The sequence below is a fragment of the Mesitornis unicolor genome, unplaced genomic scaffold, assembly GCF_000695765.1.
Source record: "Mesitornis unicolor isolate BGI_N332 unplaced genomic scaffold, ASM69576v1 scaffold9498, whole genome shotgun sequence".
Lineage (NCBI taxonomy): Eukaryota > Metazoa > Chordata > Aves > Mesitornithiformes > Mesitornithidae > Mesitornis > Mesitornis unicolor.
Window position 1 is genome coordinate 131,391 of NW_010199789.1, and position 18,244 is coordinate 149,634.

The 18,244-nt window shown below is 39.6% G+C and overlaps 1 protein-coding gene across 1 annotated transcript in view; it reads right to left on the reverse strand.

Annotated features, from left to right (window-relative positions):
• LOC104544630 (voltage-dependent L-type calcium channel subunit alpha-1C) overlaps nt 1–18,244 on the reverse strand; it is a gene marked incomplete at its 3' end in the record, with an annotated part of 152,279 nt that overhangs the window by 131,268 nt on the left and 2,767 nt on the right. The gene's annotated exons all lie outside the window — the stretch shown is intronic.

Genomic DNA, 18,244 nt, shown 5'->3' on the forward strand with positions numbered 1-18,244 from the left:
CTGAACATTTAACATTCCCTAAGCATATTAACCAGCTTCCCTTTTAATACTTCTAGAGAATTGTTCAGATCGTTCATAAATAATACTAATTATTCTTTATATTTGCAAGCCACATTTCATCCCACATGACCTAAAAGTAGACACCTTTGGTGTGAAACACATCAGTGCTTTAAAGAGAATAAAACAACATGATATATGAAGATAGAAGCAAATATTCGCCTGAAATCACAGTGGAGAAATCAGGCAGACAAAAATGTAACTGCCCAAGCTGGAATTAAGTGAGGAAATGAGACTTGACATCCTCTCTCTTCTGCAAAGAATGCCACTATCTATATAAAGCAATCCACACAAACAATGAGTATGGACGACTTTGAAAAAACTGCCGTAAAAATTTACCAGTGCAGGCACAATGACTTCCCACTAATCATGATAGTGATAAAACAAAGCCTCAGCCATACGGTATTTATTTATCATCAGGCTTTTTTGGTCAGCTGGGAAAGTCAGCTGGAAAAGTAGAACTTCTCAAAGCTTTCTAAATAGCTAATGCCAGGTACAGAATTCAGGTGCATGTCAGGGTGCCTTTTGTACTACCCTGGCATGAAGAAATTTTCAGATGGCAAGAAGCTTCCAACGTGGCCTGGTAAAGTATATAACTAGAGTATAGTGTACTCCTGCTACTCTCAGTGCCTGCACAATTGCATAATCATTGTACCACCTAGTATCAGCACAAATTAGTCCTGAAAAATGGACCTGCATTCTGGTACAGCAAAGCATTTGAGAATTCTCAGACTGAACATTTAGAAGGTCAGCTTTTCATCTCCTTTCTATTGCCCAGTCATATATGTAACAGAGAAGCTGAGAGGCAGAGACAGTGATAGCTTCTCAAGTATAGAGAAATCATCAGTATTTGGCAGACAGCTGAGTCTGTCTCTCTGTTGCTGGACTCCCTATGCTTGGTGCTCTCACATCTCATTTTCTTTAGTAGAAGGCGAGATTATTCCATACATCATGGGACTGAGCCACAGGTAACAGGAATGTATATTGATATAACATTAGGTATTTGGTAAATTATATTTAAAAAGCCTTTTGATAAGGAGACAGTACACTGTGAGCTTACTATTTGCTCTTGAAAACCATCTCTGGAAGAAATGCAGAGATACAGGCTGTTTGCAGAATTTGGGGGGAAAAAAGAAATAAACTTACTCAAAACAGTAACAGCAATGTACCAACATTTAAGATACATTAAATTCTTGGCTAAGATTGTATCCTTCCAAATATCTGGAAGTGCTTCCTCCAAAATGGAAATACCCTAGATATTCAGGATGGACTCTCCTCAACTGAACAACGCTCCCATAGAGTTATCATTAAAAACCTTGCACCTGGGTTTGAGTGAAACTGCATCCTGGAAACTTATCACCATTCTGTGAATATGTAGCTATTTATCACATGTGTATGCATACACATGTCCTGTTGACTGCAGCTGGAGGCTTTCACTGCAAGTGTAACTTAGGTGGTAGAGCTGATTTTTCCTAATTATGCTACTGAAGTGGAGAAGATGAGGGTCATGACAAGATCAGGAGGAGTGTTACCATTTGCATGCTTCTAAGTGCAGAAAATGACATCTTCAGAATATATTTTATACTGTTGGCTACAGTGAACAAAAAATGGTTCAGTTATAGGTGACCTCTCCAGGACAGACAATACAACTCCTGATACACAGTCCAACTCTCTTGTCATTGAGTGCACTTGTTCTCCCTGAGTGTTTACTACTTAACCATATGAATCTCAGCAGAAAAAGTTGATCATCCTCTAAATTTACAGTTCTGAACAAAGACTATCAGCCAGTGTAGGTTTGAATTATGATATTCCATCTACAGTAGTCAAGGTGATTGCAACCTGATGTCAACTTAAGCATGAATGGAAGAATTGTTAGGTCAGCTAGAAGCACAGCATTGGTGGGAATCTGCAGTTTATCTTTTATAGAAGTAATTCCACTGAGTCAAACTACCTGACCTTTCACAGCTCACATCTCAACACTCACATCTCGCTATTCTCAACAGTAAGAAAGATGGTATATTTCTGAACATTAATGCATCATCATTCAAAGACCTCAGAGATAAGGATCTTCAATTCCTTCTCATAATTTGCTACATTCCCTCTCTGGCACTGTGGGGGCATCGTTTTGACTTACTATGCTTCAGCTTAACAATCTGCAAAGTGGGATGCTACCTTGCCTCACTGGGTACTGTTAGAGAAACCACTCAGTGTCATAATGTAGAAAGGGTATTTCAGCATAAGTGAGGTCTGGTAGACCTTGTGTGCTAGGAAAGAGCTCTTCCTTTGCCAAGCACCCTTAATTGCTACTGTGACTATAGCATTTCAACACCCAGATGAAGGCTTTTCTCCCAATGACACAGAAAATCTTCTAGAAAGAACATCAGGATTTTTAATTCTATAGTTTGCTGATCACAATTACAACCAGCAGCTTCAGTAGGGGCCAAGAAATATTGTGCCCATATCTTCTGGTACTTCAGAAGACATAGGTGCAGACATATTGGTAAACCCACAGGAGATATGCATGCTTTAGAGATTCCACCTCCCCCCGCCCCAAGAATAACACTCTGGCACATTTTGCAAGTATCTCATCCATTACACAGGCATCATACTTCAAGGATAACATTAGAGGCATGTTACCTATTAACATAATGGTTGAGCATCACCAAGCACACAACAAAGGTCTTTCAGTAACTTAATGAAAGGGTTGTCAAAGCACTGGAACAGGTTGCCCAAGGAGGTGGTTGAGCCACCATCCCTGGAAGTGTTTAAAAGACAGCAGATGTCATGCTTAGGGACATAGTCTAGTGGCGGACATAGGGCTGGTTTGATGGTTGGACCCTATGATCTTAAAGGTCTTTTCCAACCACAACCATTCTATGATTAATGGGATGGGTAGACACAATTCACTAAATTCTGCTGACTTTAAAACTCACACACTCACACCCTGATACTTTGTGCTGAACGTCTTTTGAAAATAAATGAAAGTTACAGGAAAAGTTTAATCCATCATAGAAGTGCAGCTGTCTCTGGAAAGCAGCAAGCTGAAGAAAAGAAATGAAGTCTGTCTTGTTCAGCCACAATACTAGAGAGCTGCAGTTTAATGGAAAGTAAGTTAACTAGAACACCAAGACTAGGCTTCTATCTCTTGAATACATTGCTAATTGATTTCTAATGACTATAGAATGTTATGATAGCTTTTGTTTTAAAATACAAGTCAGGTGCTTCAAATATGCTATTATGAAGTGTATAACCTTTCACAGAGGAACATGAATCAAGGGGAGCAGAGTACTCAATAAAATTAAAGGACAGCAAATTTGGAAGTTTTGTGTAGAAATGCTATTTTACGCAGCCTATCTATGGAATTCACTGCCTCAGGACATGATCTAGCCAAATGTAATGGTTATGGCCAGTAGCAAGATCTCTAGACCTGCTCATATTGGGAGCAGGAGACAGCAGAAAGAAGAGGTTAACTCTTAATTATTGCTGAATACATCTTCCTGCTTGAAGCCTTCATTTTGAAAATGGTCTTTTTCAGGAAAAGTGCTTAAGCACCTTCATAACTTTAAGGATGCAGAGAAGACTATGACAAGGTGACCTGCTTAGTGGATGAGGAAAAGGCTGTGGACATTGTCCACCTGGACTTTAGTAAGGCCTTTGACACTGTTTCCCACAGCATCCTTCTAGAGAAGCTGGCTGGGCATGGCTTGGACAGGCATACACTTCACTGCATAAAGCACTGGCTGGATGGCCAGGCCCAAAGAGTTGTGGTGTATGGAGAAAAATCCAGCTGGTGACCAGTCATAAGTGGTATTCCCCAGGGCTCAGTACTGGGGCCACTTCTGTTTAATATCTTTATCAATGATCTGTATGAGGGAACTGAATGCACCCACAGTAAGTTTGCAGATGATGCTAAGTTAGGTGGCCTAAGTTAGGTTTACCCCTGCCTGAGGGTAAACTGGCTTTACAGAGGGACCTGGAGAGGCTGGATCAATGGGCTGAGGCCAATTGTATGAGGTTCAACAAGGTCAAGTGACCCATTCTGCACTTGGGTCACAACCACCCCATGAAATGCCACAGGCTTGGAGAGGAGTGGCTGGAGAGCTTCCTAGAGAAGGACCTGGGGGTGTTGATTGACAGTCAGCTGAACATGAGCCAGCAGTGTGCCCAGGTAGCTGAGAATGCCAACAGCATCCTGGCCTGTATCAGAAATAGTGTGGCCAGGAGCGGTAGGGAAGTTATCCTGCTCCTGTACCTGGCACTGGTGGGGCTGTACCTCGAATACTGTGTTCAGTTTTGGGCCCCTCACAACAAGAAGGACATTGAGGCACCCGAGAAAGTCCAGAGAAGGGCAACAAAGCTGGTGAGGGGTCTGGAGCACAAGTCTTATGAGGAGTGGGTAAAGGAACTGAGGTTGTTTAGTCTGGAGAAAAGGAGACTGTGAGACCTTATTGCTCTCTACAACTATGTGAAAGGAGGTTGTAGTGAGGTGGGGGTCAGTCTCTTCTCCTTTGTAGCGAGTAATAGGACAAAGGGAAATGGCCTCAAGTTGCATCAGAGGAGGTTTAGATTGGATATTAGGAAGAATTTCTTTATTGAAAGGGAACAGGCTGCCCAGGAGGTGGTTGAGTCACCATCCCTGGGAGTGTCTAAAAGCTGAGTAGAGGTCGTGCTTAGAGACATGGTCTAGTGGCAGACTTTGTAAGGCTGGATCGATGGTTGGACTTAATGACCTTAAAGGTCTTTTCCAAAACCATTCTATGATTCTAAGTGATTTCCTCAGTTTAGATCAAAGATCAAAAGATAGCCTACTGGCAGGCATGGCTCAGATGATACATTAAGGGCCATGCATATACTAATGTGAGATTCAGATATTTATCACTGATAAATTACAAAGTAAAGAAGTTTAGATTAAAACACATTTTTCTTTTTCACTTCCTCTTTCCTACCCTTGTCGTGAATATTTGAGTGAATGCATTTCATTCATACATATGCTCATGGAACTACAGTTTTAAACTCTGCTTAAGCAACACTAGAAACTTTTTTTTAATAGGATGATGCACTGTTTTGCACTGTGAAGTTTAAATGTTTTCCCCCAAATTTTTTAGCCAGAGCTCAGGTACAAAAACAATTAAACAGAGGATGGAACTCCACCCTTCGCAGCTATGCTTGTGTTGATAGTAATAAATAAAAAAAATAAATTATACATTGTAGAGAGTAAGTCTTACATCTCAGGCAAGAGCTGTGTGGCTGGAAAGCACTTCTACTCTTCCATTATTTCTTTGGCTTCCATTATATCTTCATGCTGCTTTCACAATAGTTACAGCTCTGTTTTGCTTCTGAAACTTCACAGACTGACTAAAATGCTTTGCATTCATACAGGCAGAAAAGAAAAAAGATCTCATAAGTAGAAGTAACTAAGGTGAGCTGAATTTCTCAGAAAGTGTATGAATAAATTCATCCAGTGAAGAAGCAAAAATTTGAAAGATTTCTTTTTCTACCTTTTCTCATATCAGATATATTACCTCAACATGAACAGCTGAGAAAAAAAATATTTATCCCAAGTAAGAAAAAGAATATTGCTGGCAGTTCCTAAGAACATCCAACTAATGACTGGTGATAGCATGATTTTTGAGGCTGCTCTGCAAACAAAAAAGAAGCTGTTTGCTCAATGAATCATTCTCTTCTGGTTAACTTCTCAACTGCAGAGCTGATTTGGGCTTAGAAACACCTTGGCTCTGCAGTACGTAAAGTCTTTGCGTTGAAAACTCTTGCTAGTAGTCAGAGCAGGCAGAGGACTTGTGATGGAAAGGTTTGACTCCTTTCTATCTCTCAACAACTTCTCCTTAGAGATACAAGGCATCTGACAACTGTCTCTTTAGCAGTCATGCTCTTAAAGAACTTGTAGATGGGTAATTGGACTGTGACTACTGAGACCATGACACAAAGAAATCCACACCTAAATATACAAAAAAATTGGTATTGTTGGACAGTACTGAAAAAATCCTGCACATTGTATTTTTCTTTGATCTCTAAGCGATGCACTGCTAATGTCATACTTTTTTTTCATGTAATACCTGCGATAAATATATTAATGATGCATTTCGCAGCTTATTGTAAGCCTCAATGTTCTTAATATTACTATTAACAAGAAAATGACTCGTTGTTATTCACAAATTCTAACTTTTCCACAAAACTATAAATGCTTAAAAGAAGCCCCAGAGAGATTTCAATGAGGTGACACAGAACTAAAGGTACAGTAAAAAGGGACACAGTACTAAAATTGACTTTCTATGTATGTGAGGCTCCATAAGCACTTTTACCAATCTGTGGGGCAAACTACAGGACTGCTTCTCAGCACTGAAATCCTACACATCCTGAATCTGTTGTTTGGAGTCCGAATGTTGTGAGGTTGCTGCATATCATGTCAATAAAGAGATGAAAAAAAGCACGTTTTCTCACACTTGAGAAATTCCTGGCTGGTCTCCACATACGTCTCAAGTAAGTCTGCACACAGCCTAAATCCATCTGATTTCACCAATCACAGACAGAGCAAGAAAAGGATCATATTTCCTATTACCCATCATATATCCTTTAAAGCTGGATTTAGACTTAGTGCATTATTATTTTAAGAATGAAGATTCCACCTTGCAGATCCTTCAATATTTTAAATATAATTAATTTACTTTGCTTGCTTGGTTTTTAATTCAGTACTCATATATGTGCATAATTTAAGGCATATTAATAACTCCAGTGAAGTCAATGGTCAATATTATTGATACCAGCAGAAAAAAACTGATATGCGTAAGTGCTCCTCTTGAATGGGATTGGGCACAGAACTGGGAAAAACATAAAGGGAGCTCATTTTCTGATGTTCCTTGGGAAAAATTAGAAATCTAATGTACTTAGTGACTAAAAAAATGACAAAAAAAAATTAAGTATTTCAGTCTATACATTCTAGTGTATCATGAGAAGTCTTAGCACTTATCTTGTCAACCTGAAATACTCTTTCAGCCTTCCTGACTCCTTAAGATAGATGATAAGGAGGGGTAAATTAAGGTCTCAGAGCTGACTCAAGGAAAAAGAAGAGAGATGGAGGTAAAAAACCCACAAAACTCCAAACCTGCTAATAAGCAAAAATATAAAAACTAAAATAAATTAGACTTACTTTTACGGACTTAGGAACAATGGAATAAAATTGCTTCTGAATGGCTTAAAATACACATAAAGGACTCCAGATGCCTTTGCTCTTATTCTGGGTAGAATTTATTTCTAAGCATCCACATCCTAATAGTCTTAAAGGGACTCCAAGCCACAGTTGCTCTTTATGACTGTTCAGAAATACTCCACATTTTGTAGCTGGCACTATCAGATGGATGCAAAGAAGAGATGGGAGAGTTCAACTCAGCTTCAGCCTCAAATGAAGGAGCAGCTCTTGATAAGTTGCTCCTGTTAAAAATAATTTGTTTTGATGATCACATTTCCTTTATTTTGAAGTACTGGAGGAGAAGGCAAATTTTAAACTCAGTTGTTCTCCCCAAGCATTTATTTTAAAGGCTTTTTTTTTTTTACTGTGTTACCTCAATTACGGAATTTTACAAATTCCATATGTGCATTCTATATGTATATATAGACATCCATAACCTTTTTTCATAGTATCTTCAAGAAAAAGGCAAGGCAGAGCTGGATGAAGACAAGTGCACAGGGATCATGAGCCAGGGCAGAGAATGCTCCAGATAGGTTATTCTGCTACATGGTCACTGTAGGATAAAAGCAAGTAACTTAGGAAAGATTCATCATACATGGGCAGTGGGAAGAATAAGGTGATTCCTATGTGTACCTTGGTTCCTCAATTGTTCTGTAAGCTCTGTAATGATGGAGAAAGCAAATTAAAATTCCGCTCTGAGCTAGAAATATTGGCAATTTGTATAGAACTCTGCAGGAGCTAAATGGAGCCATTAACTCAGAAAGGACTGACAGAAACATCAAGGGAAGAGATTAACTTGCAACAGCGAACCCTTGAGAAAGAATCAAAGAAACTGCAGCAATGGAAGATGAGTCCAGAAGAGAGAAGGGGAAGGTGGGCAGAGAGATCTGAGAAGGTGGAGTCTGTAAAGGCTGCTTCTTCACCCCTGCTAACAAAGACTACGTTGAATTTGCTATATATGTCCTCTCCCAAGTACATCTGCTCTGATCCAGGTGTACCATAATTGCTTGTTTATTTTAGAAAAACTTTGGGTATCGCTGCAGTTCATTGCTATGCTGCCTGATCTCCCTGACACAAGGGTGAAGTCTACAGAATGGACCAAGCTTCCTACACAGCACTATAGAGAAGACAAGTGAAAGCAGTGCTGGGCTCAACCTGAGTCATGAGAGCACACACTCCTGCAAAAGATCCACCTCGACTGGCTTGAACTCCTTGGGGAGACTGTGTAAAGCCAGGAGTCCAGCAGAAGAGCCCTACCAGGCTACTGCAACCTGTGCAAGAATGAAGCTAGAGCAGAGATCCAGAACCACTGCCTTCGGCACTTGATCTGTTCCTCAAGCTTGACCATCTGTTAGCTGCTTGATGGCAAAGTGAAAATACGTAAAAGAGCTGTTTGAGCTTCTCTAAAATTATACAGTTGCAGTGGAATGCCATTTAGCCATTATATGAACTCCTTTTAACAAGGAACACATAAAAGATGTGAAGCAAAATGTGTTTGCTTTTAGTTCCATATAGTATGCGGGGAGTGCTCTGCTACTGGTAGAATAGGTTGAGCAGAGCGCAGAGCCACAGAGATGATTGAGGAAGTGGAGCATCTCCCTTATGAGGAGCAGCTGAGGGAGCTGGGCCTCTTTAGCTTGGAGAAGAGGAGACTGAGGGGTGACCTCATTAATGTTTATAAATTTGTAAAGGGCGAGTGTCAGGAGGAAGGAGCCAGACTCTTCTCAGTGATGTCCAATGACAGGACAAGGGACAAAGGGAGCAAGGTGGAGCATAGGAGGTTCAATCTGAACACGAGGAAAAACTTCCTTACTGTGAGGGTGACAGAGCACTGGAACAGGCTGCGCAGAGAGGTTGTGGAGTCTCCTTCTCTGGAGACGTTCAAAACCTGCCTAGACGCGTTCCTGTGTGACCTAGTCTATGTGATCCTGCTCTGGCAGGGGGGTTGGACTGGATGATCTTTCGAAGTCCCTTCCAACTCCTGAAATTCTGTGATTCTGTGAATTTCCCAAGCTTATTTCTTTATAACAGCATTGAGTCATATTTTCAATGCTCATTAAATACCGGTCCCACCTTCTCAAGGATATGCACACTTTCTCAGCTGAGACTCATATAAATAAACCAATTTTCAACCACCTAGCCCCAGATTACTGATACTTGTACGCTGACACTGAATCCTTCCATTGTATTTTTTAGCCCCCAGTATATAACCACTGGATTCCACAACATTATTTAATTCTTTAGCAAAGTTCTATTCATATTCCAGCTGGTTTTGGTTTGGGTACACATTGGTTCATGCAGTCAGCTGTTCTTTAACAGACTGAGCTATTATGGGAAATATAAGGTCTCTGAGAGTTGGAAGAGAATTAAAACTTGCATTCAAATACCAGCAGGTCAAAATGTCTGTGGCACACAATGATTGAGCTGAACTCTTTTTCCACTGCAAGCCATTTCTGTTGAGAATGCTTACTGATCCCATCCTTCTATGGCACAGTAGTTTGTGCTTCCTGGAGAGGTATGAGGGCAACACTGACTTGGGTGTGTTTACTACTGTCTTAATTAAATCTGTAATTCTTCAACTTCAACCGATGGCAGAGACCACCAGCATTTGGCTTCGCACTTTTCATTTTGAAATAGAGGAAGAAAAGTTAGGCTCTCCCTTGTCTTAAAGAAAACAGCAGTGTTACTGTGTTTTGTTTTCACAAAGTTGCAACATTTAGTAGCACTAGTAATGTTCCAAAGGGACATGGATTACCATGACAAATCAACTATCTGAAAAATGGATTTTTCTGACAAAATCTCAGCATATTAAATTTTGTTATTGTAAGTACCTCCAGGAAATTCCTGCAGTCAACTATACTAGTGGGTTAGCTTGTTGGGTGAATTTGCAATTTGCAGAAATGCCATGTAGCAATCTCCAAAAATTATTTGGACTTGTGTGACTTAATCAGGATTTTAATTCTGGCCTCCAGAGGCAAAAGTCACAGAGCTTTACGTGAGTTGTCTTGTTCCCACGTAAATGTGTATAGCTTTTTTTTTTCCTTAAAAAGGAAAAAGGTTGATCTTTGAAAAAGTCATCCAAAAGCCCAAAGGCTATTTAGCCACAGAGCTGATAGTTCCTTCATTATAGCTACTGCAAGAGTTCCATCTCTTACTGCTGTTCAGTTATTTAAAAACCTTTTCATCTTTTAAAGGCTTTGGAAATTCACTCCAAAAGAACAAATTGCTGATTTCAAGCATGAAAACATCCCCTAGGATGGTGGGTTTCCAAATCTAAAGATTTAATTTCATCCTAGAATTCTGGGCTATCCCTTCCTGTCTCTGTTTATTTTGTATTTACATTTGCATGGCTAATTATCCAGAAAGGATTTTCTGTCTATTTTACTGTATCACTGTTTTATAACTGCTTCTATTTATCTCAGTGGAAACTGATAGCAAATTCTACTGCAAGTATATCAGAACAGCACTGATTGCTGCATGAACAGGAATACACAAGCCCATACTTTTCATTGATTTGCATAGTCAATTAAGGCCTTAAAAATAAAGATAAAGCAAAACAGTACTGTAAGCTGTAGATAATCACTACCTTCTTTAATAAGTGGAGGCATAACTGTCAATTCTTTTTTTCGCACTTGATCAGTATATCCCAGTTTGCTTTGTAGTCAGTTCCCAAGCTATGATGTTCCTAGAAATCCGTTTTACATTTTAAATTATGAATCCATTCAGTTGTGAAATCACACCCAAAATTCTCAACTAAAATGTACAATATCTAGAAGTCATAGCACACAGCTAGTAAACCTTCACCTGACAGGCACACTAGCCACACTGTATAAGCCCTAGAGGTTCACTGGAGAAACTACTATCTAAGAGCATGAATGAGGTGCAACTGCATTATCAGCACATTTTCTTGTGTCTTATCAGGCAAGATCAGCACGGTGTCCAAGATTGATATCTTCTAGATATGCTTTAAAAAATCCAGAGTGGATGTTCTGTGGTAAATATTCCTCTGATCGAGCCCTAAACCCTTAATTTTCTTCTTCTGATCACTTTAGGGAGATGTGCCCAATAGTCTTTTAGGCCTCCAATTTGGGTGCAGCTCAGAGGACTTGAGTTAGAAGATAGTTCTAGAGGACCTCATGCATGCAGCTAAACGCTACACTTACAATTGTATGACCACCCCTCGTAATGAGTCCTCAAATCCTGCCCTGGCAGAAATCCCACTGAAATCAATGAATAAAACCAATATTAGTGGACCAATTATCTTTGCAGGCATGGAAGACTTATTAGTTGCCGTAAGATTGGTGAGAGTTTAGTTGTATTGCCCTTTGTCTGGAAAACAAGATGTTGAAACACATTAAATGCAAAATAAATATGAGCTTTATAAATAGCTCTAGAGCTACCACTTGTGTTCAGACCTTGGGCTTATTCCCCTATCTTTTTCTTTCCCAGGGTCTAGATAATGAATCAAAGTATGTTTATGAATTTGTCTAATGGATATAAGTCCACACTGAACGACTCTGAAGATGATTGTTTCAAAAGGCAACAATCATCAGTTCTTGAAAAACTGGTAGCGGGGCCCAAGTAGTACACCCACAAACAGAGGTACTCAAAATCCTAAGTCATATATAACTGTCTCAGTAGCTTAGCTCTCAACTTTATAGCTCTGGGATAAAAGATTAAAGATTAAAGACAAGAAAAGTCTCTGTGGTGATTAGACAGCAGCAATTAGGAAACAGTCTAAGGAAGAACAAAAGAAGAAAGACTAGAGAAAGGGAAACAGAAAGACAGGGCTATTAAAGAGGTCCTTCCCACGCAGGAGCACTGGGCAGAGGGTCTCTGTTAGCACCTCCCCATAACCAATCCAAAGCAGTTTATTTTTAATGGAGAGTTTCTCTCCATATAGAGGAAGAGTACTGAGCGGTCCAAAGTTGAGGTCTGAAGGGCTCATGAAAACTTCATTTAACACAATAAGCGCCTATTCTGCATTTAAAAAGTGTTCAGCAGCAGGTTTTTGGGGCAAGTGGCAACCAGCAAGTCACTGCTGTTACTCACTTTCAAAGCAGCAGTGCAGGCAACCATGAGCGTTGCATGTGCAGTTGTTCATGAGAAAAAGGAAAGCAGATTTAGGTCAGCATTTATGCAAATTAAGTGTGGACATTGCTTTTTCAGTGCATGAATGCTGTGGCCCTTCAGTACTCTGAACTATGGGCCTTCTCCCCTTACCCACCACTGTTAGAGCAGTTGGAGATGAAATAACCTCTGCAATCACAGAGATGGCTTGCTTATACTTGCATGCTTATTCTTTTTGAATTTTTCACATCCATGCAAAACTCTGTCAAAGAGACGATTAAAACTCTCAACCCCACAACAAAAAAAGCCCAGCATTTTCTTGGAGGGGTAGGGGTGGGTAGGGAATAAACACCACAGAAACATGGAGACAGATATATTCTTAGAATCAGATCATTCTCTTGTGTGGAAAGCCTTACTAATTCAAGCCTAAGTGCTGCAAGAATAAAGGGTTAAAAGTAAAAACGCAGCTGGTGAAAATCGGGGGTTGCAGCTCTGCATTTAAAGTCTCCCACTTTGTGGCAATATCTCTGTATTCCTCACATGATCTTCCTCATTTGCTGCAACAGGCTGTGCAGGAGTGAGAAAAGCTCACAAGATATGTCAATGCTGTCAGCAAAGTATCTGTTGTCCAGTTTAATCTGTTCCGATTTCATGATGGGAATTTTAAGAGTGACTGTTAGCTCCAGTTTCACGCTCATATAGTGACTCCTAGAAGTGTGGTCTCACAGATTCAGAGATGGAAAGATGTTCCAGGACAGCCTGTTTAACCCACTGCATCTATATATCCTACTCTATGCTGTCCTTGGGGACATGATGCTTCTGAACGTTTCCACTGATTCAATCTCACCATACTGTGGATCTCACTACAATGTAGTGGCTCTACTGCACCGTTTTAGACTAAAATGTTTTCTTGCCTAGGGGCTGGGCAAGTCTACCAAGGGTTGTTCAGTTAAATTTAAGGGAGTTAACTTACTATGTCCCCGTTCAGGCATCACTTCCAGGGACAGGTTAGAACCCTGGATCTCATCCAGACCTGGCTTTAGTCCATCTATAATAATACTACACTCTGTTTACAGTTGGAGCCTTGAAGTAAACTGTCCCTGGAGGCACTGCATGCTATTTCCAGAGACACAACCAAGTATTCTGAAGCACTGTCCAAATGACATGGGACACAGCCAATACTCCAAAAACAATGGCAGGCTCAAGGCTGCTCATTATTAATAATCATCAAGCAGATCAAGCAGAATTACTTGATCCTAGAATTCAAGCTGTAATGGGCAAGCTGTACGCAGAACATCTCGGGATCAGGTTCTCCACTACCCAGCAGTCTGAATAGCCCAATGCAACAACGTATGATTGCGTTTTGCACTCAATTTTCATTTTTATATATAATTGCTTGGATGCAGGGCGTTGGAGAGACCAGACATGTAAAACTGAGGCTGCAGTGGGCAGATCTGCATGCAGTGTCACAGGACTCCAGCTGCAGAAAAAGCATTTCACACAAAGATGAAAGACTTTCTAGGGACAGGGCACTGTCTGATTTATTTTTAACTGAGAAGTGAAGCTTCTCCTAAAGGACAGTAACAAACTGATTAAAAATAATTAAAAAGGAGCCCCCATTAGGGAAGGTTGAAAGAACGGAATCTGCTCAGATTAGAAAAAGATTAAGCGAAGACAACAACTCCCTACAAACACTTAAACAGGATGTTACAAACTGCACAGGGATTAATTTTCCTCCTTATTCAATAAGACAATAAGAAGTAATGGAGCAGAGACTGAAGACAAAATACCAAATGACTCTGTAACATTTGGATTTGCATCTGCTGCTGGAAGTTTCCAAGACTGAGGGGTCTTCAGAAATGGGCCTTGGTGCCTCAACAAGGAGCGAGCTGCTAATGCTGACTGATCATATATTAAGGAGAGTTTTGAGAATCAGAAGTTGAATCTTTCTGCAATGCATAGGAAAAAATATTATGTGACATGAGGTGCCTGTCTACTCAAATGATTCTATGAACTGACTGCTTATGACACAAAGCTACCTGGCGGTTACACTGGGTCAAAGAAAACCTTGTAAGACTCCAGTATAGGAGATGTGCTCCTATAAATACTTAACACTCCCTTCACCAAAGATCAATTCTTCAGTAAGTGTCAACAAGGTTGTTTTGCACAGATTTTAATCCTGTTCAATATAGTTATTTTACATTAAAAATTTGGCTCCTTGTAAGTAATTATCCTACCTGCCACTACAGCAGTGTCAAACTGCTGTCCTTAACATTTCTCTTTCACTTTTCAGAAGAAGCCAATCTACTCACAAGTCTTATCTGCTGAGTGAGAGAGGAGATTGGAAAGTGTATTGATCTTATTGATGTCAAGTCCTTCTAGGGAATAAAAGTTTATGGCTTTCCTATCTCTGATTATCTTTTTGTGAGGATGAGGATCTCAGGCTAGGAAATAGTACTCCACGAGAGAGAAAACAGGCTTTGCTACAGAGGTGAAAAGCCGGAGGAGGCATAAGGGGAGCATGAAGGAGGAGGCAGGAAACTGAATGTAAAATCTGAGGACCTACTAAGTGGATTAGGAGTTCAGGGCTTGTGGAAGGTCATACAGCTTTCTAAGTTTTAAACATGCAGGTTTGACCTTGCAAAGTGTGGCACAAGACAGAGGTTTCATTAAATTACTAGTATATTTTTCAGGGCAACATGCTGAAACGTGCTAGGCTCCCTCTATTCCCACTGAGAGGAATGCAGAGATCTTCCTTTCAAAAGCTATTTTTCAGAAAATAGGAAGATACAATTGAAAAGCACTAATAGAAAATTTCAGGCCAAGGGAATTGCTCCATGTCTAAACATTTCCAGCCAAGTAATTAAGCCCAGAGCTTTATCTGGTGTTCTGCTGAGTTTTAGGGCAGGCACTTACTTTCAGGTTTAAGGAGGGAGCAAAGAAAACTCCCTACATCCACATGTATGTCCTTGGAAGACTATCACAACAGACACCAAGGCCCTGATTAGGCATCTGTAAGTCCTCATGTTGTACACATGACTGCATGTGGAAAATCTCAATAGCATAATCAAGGTTTTACAAAACAGAAGGTGAGATCTTGACCTTTTGAAGATAATTGGAATTTTGTCATTGACCCCAAATTCAAACCTTGTTATCTACCCTGAGTTGCAGAGGAGTTAAGAATCTAACAGTCTACTTTGAATGCTCAGTGCTTCTAATATTAAGCCATTAAGTTAACATCATTAAGTTTAAGGAATGACCTCTGAAAATAATCACTTCAAATTTTCAGCTGCAAAACTGTCTGTTTTGCAGACATTTTGTTACACCGTTCTTTAAACTGTACTTTCCTTTCAGTATAAAATGGACAGCCAATCCTCTATCTCAGTATATAGTTGGAGAGAGGGGATCTTTAATTCTGTATTTCTAATCTAATTAACTGTGCAGATTTATTTCCTAATAAAGCAAAATTTAATCTCCATGACCTCGCTGTGGATCCAGGAGATCTTTCAATGTGTTACCTACTCAAGAAAATAATACCCTCCTATCTGTCCACTCTTCTGGAGATGCAACCCTCAAAATGTGTTGTCTACAAGTCTACTCTTCCTTCACTGAAAAGGCAAAGTCCAGGGAGTAGAATTATCTATGAGTCAGACTTCATTATGGAAACACTGGCTCACATGAAGTTTAAAATATATATTTATAACCTATCTTACTTTCTAAAATTCTTTCTTCAACAGAAATTGAAAAGCTGTATCTTTTCTATTCTTTACTATCCAGAAATCCTCTTCCTTTTGATCTGACTAGCTTAAGCTACAATGCCCTTTTCGTGGACTATAAAAGTTTACTCTATAAACCACAATAGATATGGTTTGAAACACCCACACATGAAATTACAGTGTGAATGTTTACAGACTTTCTACATATGAATATTAAAGTCACAATGCTTCTCATAGGTGTGCCCTGTAGTAATTGTCCAGTCAACATCTGTCCCCAGAGTAGCACAGGCCTCTCTGCAGAAGGAAATACACATTGTATCTCAGATACCTTCTTTACCCCACGGCAAACACAGGTCAGAGCTGACTTCTACCGACTTTGTCAATATAATACAAAGAGACAAAAAGTCATATGGTACAAAAGTACTCTTAGGATTGTTTACAGCAGCTTAACCAGGTATGTCTGTCAGCTCAGGTGTTCAAACTTTGTATTTCATGGCCTTTAAACACAGGTTATGTGGGTTTTTTTTCTTTACAAACTAAATCTCCTCCTCCTTAATTACTGAAATTCTATCTGCAGTGCTAGCACTTATCTTTTGTAGTCTTGCCTAGGAATAACTGGGAACTGACAATAACAAATATTTCTTTTGTTTCCAAATCAAGCATTCTACCTAAGCCACAGTCTGAAAGGCTAATTATATGGATGCCCCTAAAGATAATGACCATTATTTCTGTATTAATTTCAGGTCTCAGGTCACCATACTGTCTCTAAAGAAAAAAGAACAGCTCAGGAAATCAGTGAAGAAAGAGGGCTGAATACCAAACAACAGCCAACAGCTAAAACCCAGGTTGCTGCAAGGACGCCATAGAAAAATCAGATCATCTGCAGCAGTCATGGTAGAAAACTACTTAGCAGTGAGTATATGCTTTTGGCTCCTGTTATTAGATAACTGATAACTGAGTTCTGAATTATTCACATCCAGTCATGCAAATGACACATGGACCCAAAAGCAGAGGGACTGGCATGGTCTTTCATAACACGTGCTTTGGGAGAAAATTATGATAATTTGTGGATAGGTTTCACAATACTAGATGGTATATACTGCCAAAACTATTTTCATGTTTATTTCTGATACTTTTTACTTACTCTTATCTCCCCTCAACTACCTATAAATCCTTTCAGTCACACAAAGACTAAATGTGATAAAAAGACAGATATATTATATATAGCCATAGCGGATCCATGGAGTAGTATTCGCCAGTTCCTTCTCTGACTTAAACTTCTATTCTTCTACATTATTTTATTAATCTACACTCTCTTTTCAAGTAAAGGCAACTTTTACACCCTAAGACCCAGACTTCCCTTGTGGTTTGATCTCTACTCTTTATCTCAGGCATTAGAAGGAAGCTAGAGTCACAATTCTAATCTAAATTTACGAGGATAAAGAGATAACTGCTAGCTGTTCCACAGAGAGACTATCTATGGCAGATAAGCTAAATCTTCAAAGGGAAATCTTGTAAACTCAAACTTACTGGTGGGTAGAAGGCAGCTTCAGGCTCATGTTTAAGAGAGCAGCTGATGTTGATTAACAGTGCAAGCTGCCTCAGTCCAGATTATCCTTTTGTGTAATTCGGGTCTTCTTGAGTTAAATTCCATGTATTGTAGAACAACCTACAATCTTGGAGAACCTGGTGTCATAATATATCAGTCTTCAAAGTTAGTCAAGAGTCCAGGTTAGCCTTATACAGACAGGACTGAGCTGTGTGTTTATTAAATTCCTGGACCATAACACACTGCTGCAAAAGTTGATGGCGAGAGCCAAATCCAGAAACACGTTTATATCTGGTTTACAGGTGAAGGCTAAATCTGATTTTAACTCCTATAGTATAATTGTATTGCCACTGAATTTCCTAACATGTTGGGAATTACAAGGTAGAAACTACAGCTATCAAGACTTCCAGAATTAGGGTAAAGGACAAGTTGAGGCTGTGTTTAGATTGAAGATAATATCATATTTCGGCTAAACATGTAACCATGTTCTATACCAATATCTGAGCTAGGATAATTTATTCTAATACTGTTATGATAAAAGTCGTAATCAGGAGTAGTGCTGGCATGAAAAGGGATTTGTGAGGCCCTTCTTCTAAAACCTAGGAGCTGATCAGCATAGTGCCTTTGTAACATTAATGCCATGAGTAG